This window comes from Penaeus chinensis, chromosome 21, assembly GCF_019202785.1.
Source record: "Penaeus chinensis breed Huanghai No. 1 chromosome 21, ASM1920278v2, whole genome shotgun sequence".
Lineage (NCBI taxonomy): Eukaryota > Metazoa > Arthropoda > Malacostraca > Decapoda > Penaeidae > Penaeus > Penaeus chinensis.
Genome location: NC_061839.1, coordinates 11,398,740 through 11,406,239, shown reverse-complemented (window position 1 = coordinate 11,406,239; position 7,500 = coordinate 11,398,740). Strand labels below are relative to the sequence as shown.

The following is a 7,500-nucleotide window of genomic DNA, read 5'->3' as shown; positions in this document are numbered from 1 at the left end:
ACAGAAGAGGCAGAAAGAGAAATAGAACTGCACAGGGCGAGGAGCAGAGCCGGAGACAAAGCGCGCGCGAGCGAGTGAGGGCGGGAAAGCGGCGCCTCGCGACGGGCGAGCGGGCCACTGCGGTGCCGAACGCTCTCGCCGGAGTATTAGGTTACCAACGACCTCCCAGCCCTCCCGCTCGCCCTCGAACCAGCAACCACACCAGGATTCAGTAGACACAAGCGCCTCAGCCGCCTTACGAGGGAAGGTAATACAACACTGCTACACGTAACACCGCGAATCAGTTCATCCAGGTCAGTGAGGACCAAGGTCATGGGGTCACCCGGGCCTGAAGTGTCCTCGGCGAGTGGACGATGACACGGCCAGTAAACGAGCAAACAGCTTTCTAACGTACCAGGTGTCCTTGACAGGGTCCTTTGGTTTCCTTGGACAGCCAGTGCCGTGAAGTGCCACAATTGTCTGTTTCAAATTCGTGTGAAATGCACTCACTTACGCACGCATGCACGCACGTACGAACGTGCACATACACATATACATATACACAGTGTCACACACACACACACACACACACACACACACACACACACACACACACACACACACACACACACACACACACACACACACACACACACACACACACACACACACACAGTCTCTCTCTCTCTCTCTCTCTCTCTCTCTCTCTCTCTCTCTCTCTCTCTCTCTCTCTCACACACACACACACACACACACACACACACACACACACACACACACACACACACACACACACACACACACACACAGTGTAGCAGGCGACACGACGCGACTTACGTAACGACAGGTAGGCGTTAGGGGACACCCTCGCCCGGCCCGTCAAGCTGGTAGTAACAGCTCCTCTTCCGCGAACACTCACCTGAAAAGAGAAAAAAAGAGAGCCGGTAAGTAACGACGCCATTCTATATCGGATGAACTTTTCACAACAACAAAAGACCGATCTCTTCCTCCAGGGTATGTAAATACTGTTATCGCTCATACTCTTATCGTTCTATCAGCCGGAGCACTCGACCTGCCGATCGACCTGCTAACCGACCTGCCGACCGACCGACCGACCGACCGACCGACCGACCGACCGACCGATCGACCGACCGACCGACCGCCATAGTAGCGTCCCTTTCCCTCGGTGAAACGAAAGCCTTGGCCGTCACAGCGCCCACACACACGAGCCCACCTAGATTTCCCTTCAAGCAGCCTAGCGAAGTGACCTATGCAGCTAGGTGGCCTTTGTCGGCCGCCCACACGAGCGCCCTCGGCCCCTCTCTCCTCCGTCTGTAGGTTGCTTTCTGCTCTTTTATCTGCTTACTTTTATCCTGTTCTTTCGTCTCCTTCACTACTGTCTTTTCTAAGTTCATCCCTCTAGATGAGATTTATACCGGTTATTAATCTCTTGTTTCTTCATTTACCTTTTTCTCTCATTTACCTTTTCTCTTTCCCATCCGCGAATACCACGGTCTTGGCCCCCACTTATATCTGTTATTTCATGCCTTCCGTACCGTCATCTTCCAGTTTGTACTGTTATCTTTTCTCTGTCCATTCACGTAATCCTACCGCAGTAATCTACACTGGCAATTGGATCCTTCCATCTCTGCTCGTTTATTCACCCACCTCTGTCTCCCTCTCTCCCCCCCCCCACCCCTTCCCCCAACCGTCACTCAAGTAACCAATTACACAAGCGTGAAATTCCCTATAACACGTATCCGGAACGCGTCACGCAGTCTCATGCAGCGAAAGTATCGTCCAGTCGCCATGCAACTCGAGGAGAGCTATACGCTGCGAGATCGAGCGCATTTTCAACTATTAATCAAGTTTACAATGAGGTCATCATGCATGTTGCAATGTCGTGATTGAATACTAATTACGTCCACTTGACCCGCTGCATATCGGCGTTCCTGACACGGCCGGAGCGAGATTGCAATCCGTCGAGAAAGTTGCGAAGGGAGAAGGCAAAATTGGAGGAGAGGAAAAGGAAAAAAGATGAAAACGGAAAGCTGCTGCTGCTGCTGCTGCTGCTGCTGCTGGTGATAATGAGGATTAAAATGATGGTGATGATGATGATGACAGTAATAGTATCGGTAACAGCACCGGTAGTTGCAGCAGCTAATGTTGTGCTTGTAGTAAATATGTAAATTAAGAAGGGAAACAAATTAACGACTGGAGCAATATCCCGAATACAACCGACATAAAACTAGCCCCCCCCCCCCACACCCCGCCCCTTTCCAACCTCATCACGCTGCCGTAGCCTCATGACGTCACGTCTTTTCCCAACGTCACGACTGAAATCAATTTTTACCCGCCAGACTCCAGAGCAACATCACCGACGCACTCTTTTCGCTGTTCTCAATCTTCATCGCCGTCTTCGTCTTCGTCTTCGTCTTCGCCTTCGCCTTCGCCTTCGCCTTCGTCTTCGTCTAAGTCTACGTCTACGTCTTCGTCTTATCTCGCCATCTCTTTCGTCTTGACTTGCCTTTCAAAAGTCTTATCTTCTCTTGTCTTTTGTCTTGTCATTTGTCTTGTCATGTCTTTTGTCTTCTTTTGCCTTTTGTCTAGTCTGATCTTCTCTTGTCTTGTCTTTTGCCTTATATTGTCTTGGCTTTCGACTTTTGTCTTTTGTTTGTCTTTCTTTTGTCTTTGACACCCTCCGTCTTCGTCTTCGTCTTCACATCATCTTTTATCCTCTTCTTCGTCCTTTTTTCTTCCTCTCTATCTTCTACTTCGTCCTCTTTTTACGAAGCCACGAGAGCACAGCTGTCATAAACAACGACTCTCCCAATATATAACCCGAGCTTTCGCGTCAATCTACAAAAAAAAAAAATCAAACAAAAACCAAAATAACTCTATTAACAAAAACCAGTCCAAGCCCCCGAGTTTCTACCCCGAGAGGAAAAAAATCGGTCGCCAGTCGCTTATCGCAAAAAGAAAAAACGGAACGACAAACTAGCGTGCAAGACGACCGCCGGAAAAAACTGACAAGAGCCAGCCGTCTGTCTGTCAACCGCTTGGGTGGCTGCAATACCTCTTCGTTTAACCGGAAACATAGTCACTTCAACGTGCGGTGATCTCGCAAGTAACGATTGAATTATGAACGAAAACAATATGATGATGATAATGATGATGATGACTGTGATGATGATGATGATGATGATTGTAATGATGATGACAGTGGTGATGATGATGATGATGATGATGATGATTGTGATGATGATTATTGTAATGATGATGACAGTGATGATGGTGAAGATGCTATCTCATAACATAATTGCCACATTTCAATATACGACTCCCTACAATCCCATTAACAACAATAACAAATACTCTTAGGAAAAAAACAAAATAAACTGAAGCTAAAAGTGTCATACGTCATGCACACCAGACCAACAGTTAATCACGAAGCCCATCAACGCCATGCAACTTCAGCGCTGCGTCTCCATTAAATAGTTTACCAAGCACATCGTTGTACATAAGGTCAGGCAAAAAAAGAAAAAAGAAAAAAAGGAAAAAAAAAAAAAAGAAAACATATGGCATTCTACTTGAATAACACATCTAAAACAAAGGCAATATGATAAAAAAAAAAAGAGAACATATATAAAACGTATATAAAACAATCGACGTAATTAAAACAAAGCTATTCTAACACCCAAAATAAATCAATACAGATAACAACGATAAAAAAAAAAACGGGGAAAATCTCAAGGAACAATTAAACACACAAAGAAAAGTGCACAAAACGATACGCGTAAACCGTAACAAGAATGTTTGCATTTCCTCCGGCGCGCTGTGTCCACACCAGTCGGACCCGGATCCTTGCCGCTGATAAAGACGGTCATAAATAATAATGCGAAAGGCGAATACAGGTCAATCTGGGTCAAGTCCTGGCTGCCGGGAATGGACGGGGGCGGAACGGCAAGGATTTCTTTCTATTTCTTTCTATTTCTTTCCCTTGTTATCGCTCTCGCTCTCTCTCCTCTTTTATTTTTCTTTCTTTCTTTCTTTCTCTGCTGTCTGTCTGTCAGCCTATCTGTCTGTCTGTCTGTCTGTCTGTCTGTCTGTCTGTCTGTCTGTCTGTCTGTCTGTCTGTCTGTCTGTCTGTCTGTCTGTCTGAATGTCTGTCTGCCTGTTTGCCTGTCTCCCCCACCCCCCATGCGGTAAACATTTAGCTAACACGAACCGTAAAATTCGATTACTCTGTAAACAAGTTCCTGCCAATTCCTTGCTTGCAAATGCTGGTTTCACTTTTCTTGAATATTCTCCGTTAATAACATTATTTACCTCTTTCTCATTTTTCTATATACATAAAATTTGAATGCTGTGCTTTACCAATTTCTTCACACTCTTGCGCGTGACTGCCATAGACACAGACACCATTCCTTGTTTCGAAAAAGCAACTCAGTCAGGAAAATCTACACTTGGGCCGAGAATAATTGAATCTAGACTGCGGTCAGCCGACGAAAACTTCCCCCGGAGTCATACACAAGGTTTGCTCAAAGTTTTGTCCGGACGTATCTGAGGAGGGGGGCGAGGGAAGGGGAAAGGAGGGGGGTGAGGGAAGGGGAAAGGAGGGGGCGAGGGAAGGGGAAAGGAGGGGGGTGAGGGAAGGGGAAAGGAGGGGGCCGAGGGAAGGGGAAAGGAGGGGGGCGAGGGAAGGGGAAAGGAGGGGGCGAGGGAAGGGGAAAGGAGGGGGGCGAGGGAAGGGGAAAGGAGGGGGTGAGGGAAGGGGAAAGGAGGGGGTGAGGGAGGGGGAAAGGAGGGGGGTGAGGGAGGGGGAAAGGAGGGGGTGAGGGAGGGGGAAAGGAGGGGGTGAGGGAGGGGGAAAGGAGGGGGCGAGGGAAGGGAAAGGAGGGGGGTGAGGGAGGGGGAAAGGAGGGGGGCGAGGGAAGGGGAAAGGAGGGGGAAAGGAGGGGGTGAGGAGGGGAAAAGAAGGGGGTGAGGGAGGGGGAAAGGAAGGGGGCGAGGGAGGGGGAGGAGGAAAGGAGGAGGGAGAAGAGGGAAAGAACAAGGTGAGGTATATGAGAAGGGGAAGGAGAAGAGGAAGGGGAAGAGAAACGGGAAGTGGAAGGGGAGTGGATGGGGAAGGGGAAGGAGAAGGGGTACGGGAGGTGATGGGGGAGAATGAGAGAGGGATAGAGTTAGGGAGAGTGAGAGTGAGTACAATAAGAATGTGTGTGTTTATGTGCACGTTAGCATGCGTTAGAACTTTATTAACATTACCTTCAACAAAACTGTTGGATTAAATTCCGTATACCAAGAAACCAGTCCTGTTACTTAATAACGCATTACTAGCGTGACGCGTGCAACCATCCTGTCCTCAAAGGAACGTTATTCAAACTGGCACGTCATACTTCACATACGTCTCCTTTGCAACGTACATCTGGGAAGAAAAAAAGAGTTTTCGGATCACCCAATCCCAATTTGACATTTTTCCACAAGTGCATCGCGTCTATCCGCACTTTAATATCCACGACGTGAACATGTAATCTGGCCCACAGACACGTCACTGGAAACTGGAGCAACCAGAGGCACTTCATTAATTATGGAAAAAACGCCGGTATCTCTAAAATTTGCAAATACCTGAATTGCCTACGAGCTAAAGCTAAAAAGTGAAGGGCTCGCCTGCGCTAAGCGAGAAGGTCGATAGCCACAGCGAATTATTATGTGCCTTTCACCCTTGTGGGTGACCCGAGAGACGGTCGAGGTGATGAGCCGCTTCCGCTGCAATATTGAAGGATAGAGAGAATCAATGGGGGGATTTTCAGTGAGGAGGGGGGGGGGGGGGGGGAGAATCAAAAAAGGGGGGGAAGACAAAAAAGAAAAGGGAAGGAGAGGAGAAAAACTGGGGAGAAGGGGACAATGGGGGAGGGAGGGAGAGACGGGAGAGAGAGAGAGAGGAGAGAGGAGAGATGAGAGAGAGGGAGGGGAGAGGAGGAGATTTTGAGAGAGAGGGGGGGGAGAGGAAGAGAGGGGAAAATAATGGGGCAGGGAAGATTTGCAAAATTGAAAAATAATGGGGTATATTAGAGAAAAGGTTATGATGTTTGTTTTGCAATTTTCCGATTTTCCCATTAGAACGTTAGTTAGATTGCGTTTTTGGGCCCCCCCCCCCCCCTTCTCTTCTCAATTTTCTTTTTTATTTTTTTCTCTTAAATTTTTTAATTATTTTTCTTTCTTTCTCCAATCTTTTTTCCTTCTCTTTTCCCTTTTCCCCCTTCTTTCACTCCTTTGCCCCTTTCCTTCCCCCCCTCTCCCCCCCCCCCTAACTCTTTTTCCCCCCTATCGTTTTCTCTACCCCCCTTTTGATGGGATTGCCGTGCGTGGAGATATCCCCTTTTTTTACCCGGGCAGGCGAGCGTCACACCGTCTCCCTTTCCCTCCCCGTCTCGTTTAATCTGCTTTCACGAATGGTAAAAACAGCGGGAGAGGGTGGGAGAGAGGAAGGGAGGGGGGAAGGGGGGGTGGGGAAAGGGGGGAAGGGGGAAGGAGGGAGGGGGAGGGGGGGGGGAGGGGGGAGGGAGGGGGGGAGGGAGGAGGGGGGGGAAAGGGGGGAGGGGGGGAGGGAGGGAGGAAGGGAGGGGGGGAGGAGATAGAGTAGGAGAGGGGAGAGAGAGAGAGAGAGAGGGGGAGAGAGAGGGAGAGAGGGGAGAGAGAGGGAAAGAGGAGAAGAGAGGAAAAGAGAAGAGAGAAAGAGAGAGAAGAGAGAGGAGAGGGGAGGGGAGAGAAAGAGAGGGAGGGGAGAGAGAGGAATTGAGGAGGAGAGGAGAGAGAGAGAGAGGGGGGAGGGGGGAAGGGGGGAGGAAAAAGCTTGAAAAGACAAAAAAAGCATCAAAAAAGAAATGGATAACAAAAAACCCCTGTCAAAGTCAAATCAACCCCTACAGAGGTACCCACCCACCTCCCCCTTTCCCCCCACCCCCCCCCACCCCCGTTTAAAACCCCAAACCCAGTGCAAAATCAATTTCAGGGCGCTATCAAACAAGGGTCTCTTCCCTCCCCCCCAACCTTTTCTTCCCCCCCACCCCGCACCACCCCCCCAAACGTCTTTTCCCACACTGCTTATCTTATCCAACCCCCTTCCCACTCCCCCAACCCCCACCCTTCCCCCTATACAACCACCATCCCCTACCCCCCCCCCGCTTCCCTCCCTCCTCTTACCCCCTTTCACCCTCCCCACCCCCACCCACTCCCCCCACCCCTAACCCCAACCCCCCTGGCCCCCCCCCCCCTCCCGAGAAAAAAAGAATCAAGATAAACAGAATCAAAGGGTTAAAGGCAATCACCGCCGGTTTTTTGGGAAGGGAAAAGCAAAATTCCTCGGCTTTCGTCTTTTGTTAATGAAGATTTAAAAAAAAAAAAAAAAAAAAAAAAAAAAAAAAAAAATGGTTTCTTCATTTTTTTTGTCGCTTTATTCATATTTATCTTTTTTTTTCGTTTTTTTTGGTTGTTTTTTGGCGTGTATCTGCTTTTATC

The 7,500-nt window shown here is 48.9% G+C and overlaps 1 protein-coding gene across 6 annotated transcripts in view; it reads right to left on the bottom strand.

Moving 5' to 3' along the window:
- Positions 1-7,500, bottom strand: part of LOC125036524 — a 149,440-nt gene that overhangs the window by 94,791 nt on the left and 47,149 nt on the right. The window contains exon 1 of one of the 6 annotated variants that reach the window (XM_047629176.1): positions 817-838. The exons of the other annotated variants lie outside the window; for them this stretch is intronic. The gene's annotated coding sequence lies outside the window, so the exon portion shown is untranslated. Of the gene's footprint in view, positions 1-816; positions 839-7,500 lie in introns of those variants that run through there. 6 annotated transcript variants of the gene reach the window in all.